Consider the following 13,992-nt stretch of genomic DNA (forward strand, 5'->3'; position numbering starts at 1 on the left):
AAATAAAAAAGAAAAGAAAAGCAGCTAGAACAATGCCTATCATGTAAGATACCCCCCTTCCAAAAAAAAAAAAAAAAAGCAAACAGGCCGGTGTGGTGGCTCATGCCTGTAATCCGAGGACTTTGGGAGGCCAAAGCAGGTGGATCATAAGGTCAGGAAATCGAGACCATCCTGGCCAACATGGTGAAATACCATCTCTACTAAAAATACAAAAAATTAGCTGGGCGTGGTGGCATGCACCTGTAGTCCCAGCTACTCTGGAGGCTGAGGCAGGAGAATCACTTGAACCCAGGAGGCAGAGCTTGCAGTGAGCCGAGATCACGCCACTGCACTCCAGCCTGGGTAACAGAGGGAGACTCTGTCTCAAAAACAAACAAACAAAAAAAAACAGAGACATTAATTAAAGTTTGAATTTCAGTCTACGAATTATATCTTTTATTTTCTAGTATTGATTTTTGCTAATTAGAATGAGTCCTTATTAAATAAAACAATTACCCCAAGGAATACTGTAAATCTTTACCATGACTTTTAATCTTTCTCAACAAATAAATTGTATTTCTTTATGGTATTGTTTTTACTTTTACTTGCTAATATTTTTCATAGCAAATGCTTATTATGGAAATGGGAAGTTAATAAAACAGATTACAGTGAAAGCAAAGGCTATTAGAAAAGCATCTTGATAGTACCTTATTTTGTTTCACTCTTAAGAACATAGAATTTTTAAAATTAGGAATATTAAAGAATATTCAATCAAATATCACATTTTAATAAAGTACAGAAAAAGAAATGAGAGTATAAATTTTATTTTATTATGGACCTTGATTATAGTCAGAAGTATATTTATATCTGATTAGTTAATATAGTATCTGTGAAGTCCCTGAAACATATTTCTTTAAATATTAGATATCTGCTTAGAATTGTATCAATAGTATCCCTTCATAAATATATTTTATTTCTCCCAAGTCTTCAAATAGTCGATGACACATCATATAAATTTAAGATCTCGCCTTGCTTTCTTCTCTCCCTCAGCAGAGAATACTATACATGGCTATGTACATTTTCAAAAAATGGAAGAGATAGAGGTATAGAGGAGGAGGGGCTGCAGGTAAATATTCAAACCCCCAAAATTTAAAGAACTATGACTTGAAAAATTAAATGTGTTTCTAGCTATCAATAACACCTAAGGGGTACAAGGATATCATAAGCATTGTTTGAAACTAAAATGTGTGCACTTGCTAATTTTTTATGCATCTGCTATATACTGAGTTTACCTAATTTTCCAGCAGCCAATATAGTATGTAACCTACCCAGTTCATAAATCTTTTGCTGCATAGTAAATCATTCCCAAATTTAGTGGATTATAGCAACAGCACTTTATAATTTTTCATTATTCCATTTGTTGACAATCTAGACGGTCTTTTGTTGGCATCCTTCGGGGTTGCTCATGATGCTGAGGTCATCTGACAGCTATGCTGGCACTCCACTGTGCAAGATGGTCTCAATCAGCTGTCTGGTTGTACGTGCTACCATTGTGGGTCTCTGGTTGTTCTCTATGTGACCTCTCATCTTCTAATATACGGACTGGGATTCTTCACAGCCTTGTGATGTCAGGGTTCCATCAGCTAAATCCTGGACTCTAGAACTCTTATTACTTTACTTCTACCACATTTATTTATTAAAACAAGTCACCAGACCAGTTTAGACTCAAGGAGTCTATAAAATAGACTCTACCTCATGATAGGAAAAGGGGTAATGACACTTAACGAACAGGTATAAAACAGTGAGTTATGGTTTACTGAGGATCATTATGATGATTATCTACAGCAGTGCCATCTCTGGCCTCAATGAGTCATACTCTCTCACATGTAAAATGCACTCCCTCCTGCTTCTCAAGACCCTTTCAAATATCATTTAATCAACACCAGATTCAGGCTCTGAGTCTGGGATCTCATCAACTAAATAAGGTCCAGATGTGGATTACACACCCCACACACTCAACCTACAACAATGAGATGGAGACAAGTAACTGCAATAGATAATCCCACTCTGAAAACAGAACTAGGAGGTGCATAGTAAACACTGGTTGATATGGTTGATAACAATTCTCCTTTTCCAAAGTCAGGGAATAGTCTTTGATTAAAGCTGAATTATTCTCCCTGGAATCAATTCTCTAATCTATTCTTCTTCTTTATTCTTGGCTCTGTCCTCTCAGCCTGTTTCCTTTATAGAAAGTTGACAGCCCAGAAGCCTCTTCTCAGTTTGAACTACCATTTAGTCTAAAACAATACGGCATGCTTAAACTTTGTGGGTTTCCTATGTATGAAATTATGTACCACTCCATTACATAAAGTCATGCCAAATTCATCCTATAGCATGCCATTTTAAATTTGGGAGTTGTTGGGAAATAGCCTTGAAATAGAAGCCCCTTTTTCTACCTGAAAGGTTCTAGTGACCCCCACCTTAAACTTTTCTGAGATTTTCACAAGTGGTATTATGGACATACCCTTGAGCCAATCTTTTCGTAGGCATTTCTTAATTGACAGTATTTTACTGGCTGGAGAGAATACCCTGGGGTGTCTATATTTCTTCTAAATTATGCATATAAACCAAACTTCTTTTTTTAGAGCATTTTTTTAAATGTTAAAGGAACCAACTGACACTTCACTTAGCCTGAAATTTTCCTTGGTAAGATTTACAAGTTCATTAGGTTATTTTCTATCTTCTGCTTTAATGTAGGATAAAATTATGTTAATTGTTCTGCTGGTGTAGGACACAGGTTGCCTTTTCTGCAGCCTAAGATAACAATTTTCTCAGTGCTTTTCTTGCCCCAGTAGCAGTCTTCCTGCTTCTCTTCCACTCTCCACTTGCCACCTGAGCTAAAAGATAATGCCAAACATTTTAAGTTTTTTAAAGGGAGAAACCCACTTCCAGGTATTAATTTCTGTTTCAGTTACCTTTTGCTGCATAAGAGATCACCTCAAAACTGAGTAACTTAAAACAATACTAATATTTTATTTCTCGTGATTCCACCTTAGCAATGTGGGAAGTTCTTCTGCTGGTTCTTCCTGAGATCACTCATGTGGCTTAAGTCTTTTGATGACTACACTCAAGCTGGAGGTTCTGAGATGGTATCAATCAAAGTTTTTGCTACTTAATTTGGCTATGAGCTGGGGCTCCTTGGTTTTTCCATAGTTAACCTTCCATTCTCTATTAGGCTTGGATTAAATTTCACCTTATAGTGGTTTCAGGGTTTTAAGACTGTCAGGGAAAATCCTGCAAAATCTATTGAGATTCACACAAGACTTCTGCCACATTATAATGGGTAAAGCAAGTCACAAAGCCAGTGAAGGGGATGATAAAATACAACTCAGATACTATGTCACATTACAAAGGTTCTGGGTACATGAAGATGGGATTTCTTAGAGGTCATGACTGTAACAATCTGTCACTCTACCTTTCTCCTTCAAAGCACCTCTGAAAGTGTATGAAATTATGAATACTTTTTTAAAAGACTGCATTTTTAGAGCAGTTTTAGGTTGAGAACAAAACTGAGAGGATGATACAGAGACTCCCCTGCCCTCAAACATGCATACCCTCCCCCATTATTAATATCCATCACCAAAGTGGAACATTGGTTACAGTTGGTGAACCTACAGTGACACATCATAATTACCCAAAGTCCATGGTTTACATTAGGGAAATTTTTTTGTGTTGTACATTCTATGAATTTGAATAAATGTATAATGACAAGTATCCATCTTTATGGTATCATGCAAAGTATTTTCACTGCCCTGAAAATCCTTTGTGCTTTGCCTATTTATCACCTCCTCCATCCTAAGCCCTGGCAAACACTGATCTTTTTACTCTCTTCATAGCCTTGTCTTCTTCAGAATGTCATATAGTCTGAATTATCCTGAACATAGGCTTCTTCCACACAGTAATATGCATTTAAGGTTCCTCCATGTTTATTCATGGATTGATAACTCATTTCTTTATAGCATTGAATTATAATAATATACCATTGCCTGAGTGTACCACAGTTTAATTATCCATTAATGACATCTTGGTTGCTTCCAAGTTTTTGGCAATTATAAATGAAGTTGTTGTAAATATTCACGTGCAAATTTTCTTGTGGACATACATTTACAATAATGTATATGCCAAGGTTGTTGGGTAAATACCAAGAGGTGTAATTGCTGGATTATTGGGTAAGTATGTTTAATTTTTTTAAGAAACTGCCAAACTCTATTCCAAAGTGCCTGTGCCATTTTGCATTGCCATCAGCAATGAATAAGAGTTCCTCTTGCTCCACATCCTTGCCTGCATTTTATATTGTCAGTACTGTAGGTTTGGGGCAATCTAATGGATGTGTAATGGTGTCTTTTTGTTGTTTTAATTTGCATTTTCCTGATGGCATGTGATGTAGAATATCTTTTCATATGCTTTTTTTTTTCTTTGCCATCTGTATAAAATGAGAGGTGTCTCATTTTCTTGGTGACGTGTCTGTTAAAACCTTTGGCCCAGTTTTTAATTGAGTCATTTGTTTTTTTATTGTTGAGTTGGTAAGAATTCTTTGTATATTTTGAATAGCAGTCCTTTATCAGATGTGTCTTTTGTAGATATTTTTTCCCAGTCTGTGGCTTGTCTTCTCCTTCCCTTGACATTGCCTTTTGCAGAGGAGGTTTTAATTTTAATGAAGTCAAGCTTATCAATTATTTCTTTCATGGGCTGTGTCTTTTGTGTTGTATCTAAAAAGTCACCAACCTATCTAAGGTCATCTAGGCTTTTTCCTATGCTAACCTCTAGGAGTTTTATAGTGTATTTTACATTTATGTCTATGATCCATTTTTAGTTTTTTTTTGTTTTTTTTTTTTGTTTTGAGACAGGTTCTAACTGTCACCCGGGCTGGAGTGTAGTGGCTTGATCCTGGCTTACTGCAACTTCCACCTCCTGAGCTCAAGCCATCCTCCCACCAATACCTCTCAAGTAGCTGGGACTATCAGTGCACACCATTACTATGCCTGGCTAATTTCTGTAATTTTTGTAGATATGGAATTTTGCCATGTTGCCCAGGGTGGTCTCAAACTCCTGAGCTCCCGCCTCACCTCCCAAAGTGCCGAGATTACAGGCATAAGCCACCACCCCTGGCTTAGTTAACTTTTTGAAGTATTACTTTTAAAACTTAACTGTGAGATTCTAGACCAGTGACACAACTGGCCCTGATTAATTTTGAAAATGAAAATAATTTCCTGATTGATTGACTTCAACATATCATTCACATATGTAGGATTATAGAGTTTTCGGACAGTGAAGGTAATAAGGTGATATCTAGTACAAATTCACTTCTTATTCTTGAATCCTTTCCATCACTTCACAGTAACTCTTTTTGCTCAAATCTGTAGGTGTTAACACTCTGCTGCTCTACAAAATTTTCATCTGAGCCCATCTACTACTATTATTCCTCTTGTTCCTCCCCTTCTTCCTCCTCCTACTATGAAACAGCAATCTTTCCTCATTGCCTTTTATGTGCCAAATTCTTTTCATGCATTAGTTTTATTCAACAACTTCATAAAATATATATTATGTTTAAACCCAAGGATATGAGATGTAGAAACATTAAGAAGTAGGCTATAAATGTGGGCTTATCTATACTCAGTCTGAGTTTGCTCCACTTTCCCTAGAGAATATTATAAAAGTCTCTTGGATTATAAAGGAAGAATATGAGGAAAGCAGTTGACCAGAAAAAATAAATATTTACTAAGCACCTGCAAATGTCAGACAGCGAAATATAGCACTTTAGTATAATGTCCATTTTGGTCTCAGTTTTCCAACTCACTCTTTACCTACTTTTGCCTCCTCCATATGTCAAAATTATAAACCCTTCCTTATGATGCACGCATAGTTTTCAATTAATGTTTATTTCTCATCCTTAACCCAGAAAACTCAGAGTTGAATATCTGTGTACTGTTTTTTCTCTTCATCATTTTTCCCCTTTCCCCCCACCCCACTGATTATATAAGTGCAGTATGAGGCATTAAGATTTAGGAGTTTATGGATATGACATTATATTTGTAATAGTTCTGACCTCTGGGCCTTAGGTTTGTTGTTGTTATTGGTGGTGCTGTTTTAAATCAGTATAGTTAGGTGTTTGGATCATCTTTTAGTAAAACTTCCAGGAAAGATGCCTTCAGGATCCAGGTTGCTACTTGTGGGACCAGCACTGGCAGCTTCTGCTTGAGTAGGAGAGGAAAAGAGAACAGGTGATCAATGAGGAGGCCAGGGACGGGACAACTCAGTGAACATAAATAACAGAGGAAAGAAGAAGGAATGTAAACTGTCAAGGGGGCATTACTTCTTTCTTTCTTTTTTTTTTTTTTTTTTTTTTTTTTTTTTTGTCCCTCTTCTCTTTTTTGTTAAAGAAAAGAAAAAATCTTTCCGGCAGCTTTGTAGCACCATCTCAATCTCTTTGCATCTGTTGTTATGCTCACTCAGATTCAGGAAAGTCACACGTATCATTTTTCAAAAGGCACAGAAAAGAAAATATTGCGAACTGACAACCCTTTTAGGAAATCCACTTCGGACTTGGAATTTAAGACAAAGTGAAGTGGAGACTTACACAATCCTCCAGTGGATTTTGATTTGAATACTAAGGCTCTTCAACACCGCACTGCATTTTCTCTGTAATTTGTGCACACACACATACGCACACACACATGCACACACACACACACACACACAGAGGAGGTAATGGCTCCATGATCTCTCTATTTAACACTTTGGACCATTGCAGAGACTATTCAGGCAAAGAATACCAGGAAATAACGTGAATTTCATTTTCATCTCCATCTCCATCTAGTGGTTCCTGCTGTGCACATCTTTATCTGATGGGAAGAACAGTCCAGCATCCTGGAAGAAACAGAGTTAGGATCTTCACAGCAGAAACCACTGTATGGAAATTAAAATGAAAGTGGAATTCACATTATTTCCTAATTAATATTGGAAGCCTGATGTTTCTAGAGAAGTGCGTCCGTGCTCCATTTTACTCTCCGTGTGTAAACATTTGACATTTTAAAAAATTGAAGAGGGAGATCTAATTTTGAAATTTTCTCATGAAAATCTACCTTTTCTTCTTGCCCTTCCTAAAAAGTAACTATATAAAGGAGATACGATAGTAGAAGTTAGAAAAGCCAAAAATCCTTTGTATATTATAGTATTTCTATATCTTTACTAAATTTGGTTTCAGTAAATGAAAACTTGGTCATTCTATCCTATTGAGTTGTCTTGTCTTGAAGAATGAGCAGGTGACCCTCCAAGGCATACAAAATGGAAACATATTCTACAATGGGAAAAAGAAAACAATATGGACACGGGTATCTCATGGGCTCTCAGGAAGTAACCTGTAGCACAAAGAGTCAATTTTCTCTATTTCTGTCTCTGAGGCCTTACATACTCTCTTCTCTGCTTCATTTTGTACACTGGTTTTATTTATCTCCTCAAAAGAGCCTTACCTCCTCTTAAATGCTTATTAGAGCCTTTGGAAGCTAATTTTAAATTCTCATAAATGAGATTCTGATGGATCCAACTTGAGCCAGATTTCTACTCTTGGTCCCCATAGCTGTGGTTATGGGGGAATAGGGCCATATGACCTGATGCCCCTTCAGTGGGAAGGCAGATGGTCAGATGAAGAACTTTGGGTAGATATTTTTCTAAAGGTAACATAGAGTAGGAAAAAAATATAATTTGTGGAGGAAATAACTGATATTTCTGGTGCATTTCATCTTTTTCTAGCTACGTGTTTCATTACCATAGCTTTTGCTGAGTAATACACAGCTCCAAAACATATAGCATAAAACTACAAGTGTTTATTTTTCCTGTGTCCATGGGTCAGCCAGGGCAGTTTTGCTGTTCTGGGCCAGGCTTGGCCGATCTTGCCTGGGCTCATTCATGAAGCTGCTGCTAGTTGGCCAGTTGACTGGGGACTTGCAGGTCTAGGATACCCTCACGGTGGATCCACTCATTTTCTACTCATGTGGCCCCTCATTCTTCAGCAGACTACCTCAGCTTACACTCATGGCAGAAGGCACACAAAGAGAGAGTAAAACAAAGCACAGCCTCTTGAGGCCTAGTTTCAAAACTGGCGTGATAATGTTTCAGAGCATTTCATCGGCCAAAGCGTATCTCCAGGCCAGCTCTAATTTGAGCATTTCATTGGTCAAAGTGGATCTCCTGTCCAGCTCCAATTCGAGCATTCATTGGTCAAAACATATCCCCAGGCCAGCTCTAATTCGAGCATTTCATTCGTCAAACCCATCTCCAGGCCAGCTCTAATTCCAGCTTGGAGAAATAGATTCCATTTCTTCATGGGAGGGGCTGTAAAATGACATCGCAAAGGGTGTTGTGGCTAGAGGGAGGTCATTAATTTGTGTCACCAATGCAATAATCTATAACACTTGCATCTTTATTTACCTCATCCATTTATCATTAAACCCCAAGCTATTCAGAGGGGCCATGTCTTCTCGGATTCTCTCCAGGAAGCTAAAAGTTTTCCAGTTATTTTTCTTTTTTATAATAAATCTTTTTAAGATACGTACACCTGCTAATATCTTCAGGATGATGTTTCTTTTATTTTATCCCACAATGTTTACACTTTGTCTTTATTACTTCTTTAAATATACTCTTTTTTTGTTCGTTTATAATATTGGTTAAGAGTAGTATGTATGTATGTATTTGTTTATTTTGAGACAGTTTCTCACTGTTGCCCAGGCTGGAGTGTAGTGGCGTAATCTCCGCTCACTGCAACCTCTGCCTCCCAGGTTCAAGCAATTCTCTTACTTTGGTCTGCTGAGCAGGCAGGATTACAGGCGCCCAGCACCACGCCCAGCTCATTTTTTGTACCTTTTTTTTTTTTTTTTTTTTTTTTTTTTTGACAGAGTCTTGCTCTGTCTCCCAGGCTGGAGTGCAGTGGCACGATCTCGGCTCACTGCAAGCTCTGCCTCCTGGGTTCATGCCATTCTCCTGCCTCAGCCTCCCGAGTAGCTGGGACTACAGGCACCTGTCACCACGCCCGGCTAATTTTTTGTACTTTTAGTAGAGACAGGGTTTCACCGTGTTGAGCAGGCTGGTCTCAAACTCCTGACCTCGTGATTCGCCCGCCTCGGCCTCCCAAAGTGCCGGGATAACGGCCTTGAGCCACTGATCCAGGTGAAGAGTAGAGTTTAATTAGAATTAAACTGCCTGTGTTCAAATCATACCTTCACCATTTACTACCTGTGTCACTTTCAGCAAATTACTTTGACTTAAATTCTCTTTGTCTCAGTCTCCTCATCAGTAAGATGGAAATAATAACCACCTCATCATGTTTTATGAAGGTGAAATGATTAACTATTTATAAGCACTAAAAATAGTACCTGTCACATAGTAATTTTCAGTAACTGTTATTATGATTGTTGTCATTATTATTTTATCAATCTTTAAATGAACAAGAACATTTCCAGACTCAGTGCTTTGATTGAGCGGATTGGCCTTTGGCTTGCCTTTTTTTTTTTTTTTTTTTTTTAACTGAGCGAACTTCTCAGATCTACAGAGCTGAAGAACTAGATCGGGGGTCTAAACTCCAGGGCCACAGACTGGTACCAGTCTGTTTTAGGAACCAGGCTGCACAGCACGAGGTGAGTGGTGGGAAGGTGAGAGGTGGCGAAGCTTCATCTGTATTTACAGCCCTCCCTGTCGCTCACATTACTGCCTGAGCTCTGCCTCCTGTTAGATCAGCAGCCACATTAGATTCTGATAGGTGCACAAACCCTATTGTGAACTACGCATGTGAGGAAACTAGGTTGTACGTTCCTTATGAGAATCTAACGCCTGATGATCTGTCACTGCCTCCCATCACCCACAGATGGGACCATCTACATGTAGGAAAACAAGCTCAGGGCTCCCACTGATTCTGCATTATGGTGAGTTGTATAATTATTTCATTCTCTAGTACAATGTAACAATTATAGAAGTAAAGTGCATAATAAATATAATGCACTGGAATCATCGCGAAACCATCCGCCCACCCCCGGCTCCTGGAGAAATTGTCTCCCATGAAATTGGTCCCTGGTGCCAAAAAGGCTGGGGACTGCCGAGCTAGATACTGTGCAGAGATCCTAGCGTCTTTTTATGATCAATTCCCATTCACCTTGGGCTGTGTCTTCTTGGGAGTTTTGTTACTGGGTCTACACTGTCAAGGCTGCAACATTTCACCTTGAATGCGGGTCTCTCTTGCCCTGGTTCTCTTTTACGCAGATTGCTTTGGGACTTTCAGATACTAGAACACACAGGATGAGGGCATCAAAGAGGAGCAAGGGGGAAGAGCATCACCTACAGAGATCCTTGATCAGAAGCAGGTCCTGCTTCTCTGCCAGGGGAATGTGGATCAGGTTTGGTGGCCTTCTAGCATCTCTCATTCTGTCAAGGTTGTTCCATGTCACAAGATGGCATGCACACAGGGCACCAATTGGTTAATACACTCAGCCCTGTCTGACTTCCAATTATTGAAAATTCCTTCCAGATTCAGGCCTTGGGTTGTCTGTCAATCTTAGTTTATGGGGTCATAAATTTACATCTTTTCTGCCCTTACATAGTTCTTTTAGTGAGAGTTCGGGAGAGGCTTTGTCCAAGGCTTCTAGACAGAGGCCATTTTTAAACCAGAAACTTTGTTCACCTAATTGTCAAGTTTATTTGGCTCTTGTTTTTATTCAACCTAAAAATTTGGATGTGAACATTACCCAGGAATAACTCCTTCTTAAGTAAATATAGTATGTTATTGAATAAGAAGCACATAGAATTTTAAACTAAGAATTCTAAGGTTTCCAGAAAACAGGTTACCCTCTCATGGAGTTTTCTTTTAGGGGTAAGTGACTTGTGACCCCCTAATGAAAACAAACTCTAAGATGTCAGTGGTGATAGTTGGGTATTATTTTTGTTTAAGAATTTTAAATATCGTAGGTATAAGACTCTTGTAGCACAGGTAATATTAAATATTTGCACGTCTCTGAATTATGGTTTTTTCCCCCCTTTTTTCGGGGGGAGTTGGGGGTTGATTCAAACAAGAGGTAAAGAAATATATCTTTCTGGTTGAAAAGAAAAATTCTAAAATGGATATTTTTAACTTGTGCAGTTTTTAGTTTCTAAATCTGTCACTAATACGGGAATCATTTTTGTGTGTGGCTGGCTGTTATTTATGAAAAAGTTGTATTTTATGAAATGTTGATTTTTCGAAATGTTATTTGACAGATTTCTTTGGAATACTGTTTATGCTGACTCTGTACTTATTAAACTACACAGGAAGAGGTAACTTTATAGAAAGAAATACATCTGCAAAAAATGTGCATAAGTTGCTTAACCCTTAAAGAAATTAGAGCCAAAGTTAATTCTAATGTTTGCATTTAAATGAATAATACAGTATAGATTCTTGCCTATTAAGAAATCTATTTGCTGGTCCTGGCTACCAGTATTTCCTTGTTGCAAACTGATAAACCTGAAAAAATAGATCTATTGAGGGATATATATTTGTTAATTCTGACTCTTAGAAACCTGCTCATTTTCATGTACACAAACAAATGCCGATGGAATGAGTCCAACCAAATTCAGAGAGCTCTTTAGTCATACTTAGAAAATCAACTACATATAAAATTGACTAAAAACAATACCATCACCACCAATGAAACCACGACCACCATCAATGAAAAGTAACCTGATGGTAAAATAAATTTTAACTCTTTATGACTTGGTTCAACATTATAAAAATTCCCTGACACAGGCAGCTTAATAGAACTCTATCTCTGAAACATAATTGGACAGGATCTAACAGTTTTATTTTCTTAAAGGATATACTTGTGTACATTTACTGGTAATGAAAATGATTAAAGTAGTTTTGGAGTTCAGAAAAGCCCACTTATTTATTTATTCATCCCATGAATATTTTTCTGGGTGAGAACTATGCTCACTAGACTGTATTCTTCAGTCAGGTCTCTATTACATGGGGTTAATTTGCTACTATTATTTCTCGTTTCAACAGAAAAATTGTTAATCCATCTTTAAGTACATTCAAAGTTTCTATTCTTCTCAAATAGAATTGTCTTTGTCTCTCTCTCTTTTATAATAAGTATTTAAAGTTTGTCTCTTATATGAAATTTCACTCTCATTAATTACCTTTACTACATTGCTACTTAAATTATTATTGCTTAGTGTTATCACATTTTCCAGGAATTATTCTAATTTCCATGAATTACGGCATAGCTTTGAAAGTTTATTTTAGATTATATTTTGCCATGGAAAATTTTTTTGACAGTATTCATATTTTCTGTAAAAAATGCATTTACATAGTTTGGAAACCATATGTGTATTTCTGGGAACAATAAGGGAGATAGATATCTGAGACTGGAATGTGTTGGGAAATCTATACCATGTACTCATGTAATTATGGGGTTTGGTCAAACAGACCAAAGAGACCGACTGGCCAAAAAGCTTTTAAACCTTCATATTATTTGTGTTGGTTACTGTTCGGAATCTGGTGAGCGAGGCTACAACTCCTGGAAGAACTAATTTTCAATGTGGAGTTTATCTTAGAACAAAAAGTAAATTTTTATGGGTAATTCTTGAGCTGTAGAAATGTTTCAAACTCTTGCCCTTCCTATTTTTACTCATCTAATCAAATAGTTTTTGGGCATTTACCATGTTCTATGTAATTTGCTGGGTACTGGAGATTTGATGATGGAGAAAACAGATATCCTTTCCCTAAAGAAGGCACTAACTTACCACGCATCATTAAAATTCTTTGGTCTTGAATTTCTTTATAGAAAAAAATGGAAGAAAAAAAATCTCTGAATTCCATACTTATCATGAAATTATGTCTAAGAGTGGGTAGTTTTAGAATAATTTATTGGAAGTGAGAAAGACAAGTTGTAGAAGATAATGTTTGGAACTTAACGATTTACATCAGAAATAACACATATGTTAAAAAGTATATATAATTCTAACAGACTTAAAATAGTACCATAAATCTAAAAAAAACCCATAACATATAAATAATATATCAGAAATTCAATAAAACAGAAAAATGCTACATCAAATATCACTTGGATAATAGACAAGATCAACCGTAGATTGTTTCTGAGTCTCTCTCTTTTTTTTTTTTTTCTAGAAATAGCAATCCCTCTCCATTCTGTTGGCACTTGTAAGGATTACCTGAAACCAGACAGACAGGTAAAGTTTGTGGCTAGCTTTCTCCACTCTTCCTTTTCATCCCTCGTTTGATTTTTTAATTCTATCCCAAACATGTAATTTTTCAAGTACTTTATTTTAATCATTGTTATTTAAATGGTCATTTTGAAACTAATATTTCTTAAACAATTTTAATGCCTTTCTTACCTTTGTTCATATTCTTATCTAAACTCCAGAAACCATTAGCTATATTAGCTATATGACAGAAGACAATTCCATCTTTATGGAGAAAATGATTTCAAGGTCTTAGCTCAACCAAATGCTGTCTACATATAGAATTTCTGACCAGCATTTTAATCAACAGATAATTATATTAACATATATGATCAGATGCATATACATTTCATCACAAAATAAGAAATGCAACTTAACCTGATACATGATATTGTTACATATACACATGCACACACACATACAGCAAAAACTTGCTGTGACTGACTCCTTTCTTGGGGCTTTGGGGTCTGTCACTTACATTGCTATGACTAAATCTTTAAATCAAGGTGGGGTGTCATTTTGGTGGTCAATGGCTGTGTGAAACTAAGTTTCTATACCTTAACAAATGGAGGCAATATAAAATAACAATGATTTTGTCCCGTTTTTCTCAAAAAATAAAATGGTCTCATTTGGAAAGGATGAAGAAGAAAATGTAAGTTAAAATTACATGGACCATGATATTCTACATGCATTGTGCTACAGAAAAGCAATACTACTTAGATGAATTAATAT

General features: G+C 36.8%; 1 long non-coding RNA gene across 1 annotated transcript in view; it reads right to left on the reverse strand.

Moving 5' to 3' along the window:
- LOC126938332 (uncharacterized) overlaps window positions 1–13,992 on the reverse strand; it is a 244,779-nt gene that overhangs the window by 14,642 nt on the left and 216,145 nt on the right. Inside the window, exon 4 of the long non-coding RNA XR_007720059.1 lies at window positions 6,086–6,230. This is a non-coding gene — a long non-coding RNA (uncharacterized LOC126938332). The remainder of the gene's footprint in view (window positions 1–6,085; window positions 6,231–13,992) is intronic.

The sequence above is a fragment of the Macaca thibetana genome, chromosome 16, assembly GCF_024542745.1.
Source record: "Macaca thibetana thibetana isolate TM-01 chromosome 16, ASM2454274v1, whole genome shotgun sequence".
Lineage (NCBI taxonomy): Eukaryota > Metazoa > Chordata > Mammalia > Primates > Cercopithecidae > Macaca > Macaca thibetana.